This window comes from Mandrillus leucophaeus, unplaced genomic scaffold (assembly GCF_000951045.1).
Source record: "Mandrillus leucophaeus isolate KB7577 unplaced genomic scaffold, Mleu.le_1.0 Scaffold238, whole genome shotgun sequence".
In the NCBI taxonomy this organism is placed as follows: domain Eukaryota; kingdom Metazoa; phylum Chordata; class Mammalia; order Primates; family Cercopithecidae; genus Mandrillus; species Mandrillus leucophaeus.
This window is the reverse complement of record NW_012102454.1, coordinates 23,524-24,398: the sequence shown is the minus strand read 5'-3', so window position 1 is coordinate 24,398 and position 875 is coordinate 23,524.

The window sequence follows — 875 nt, the reverse complement described above, 5'->3', positions numbered from 1 at the left end:
ATGTTAGCCAGGATAGTCTCGATCTCCTGACCTCGTGATCCACCAGCCTCAGCCTCCCAAAGTGCTGGGATTACAGGCTTGAGCCACCGCGCCCGGCCTGAAAATGTTTTCTAATGGTGCATAACAAATTCCCACACAGTCATTCACTCACAGTTCTGTAAGTCAGAATGACTGCTTCTCTGCTCAGATCTACCAAAGCTAAAATTAAGGTGTCCGCTGGGCTGGATTCTCATGTGGCGCTCAGGATCCTCTTCCAAATGAATGTGATTACAGCAGGATTCGCATCTTTGCTGTTGCAGTGCTAAGGACCCCGTTTCCTTGCTGGCTGTCAGCTGGGAGGCATTCTCAGTCAGAGGCTGCCTGGATTCCTCCCTACGTGGCCCCGGCGACATCTTCATACCAGCAATGGAGACCTTTGCTTGCCTCGAATCCTCTTACACCTGAAACCTCTTTTGCCAGGAGGACTCAGTCCCTTTCAAGAACTCACCTCATTACGTGAGGCCCACAGAGGATATTCTTCCTACCTTAAAGTTAACTGATTTCAGACCCTATCTACGTCTGCAAGACACCTTCCCAGCGGTATACAGACTAGTACTTGACTGACTGGAGAAGGAGTGTGTACACCAGGGAGCAGGAATCTTGGGGTCATCTCAGAGTTCTGCCTATCACATTGGAGATTTCCTGTTTCATCGTTCCACTAAGTTGTGTTCTACTTTAAGAAAGACCTTCCCAGCCGGGTGCGGTGGCTCACGCATGTAATCCCAGCACTTTGGGAGACTGAGGTGGGCGGATCACGAGGTCAGGAGATCGAGACCATCCTGGCTAACACGGTGAAACCCCGTCTCTACTAAAAATGCAAAAAATTAGCTGGGCGT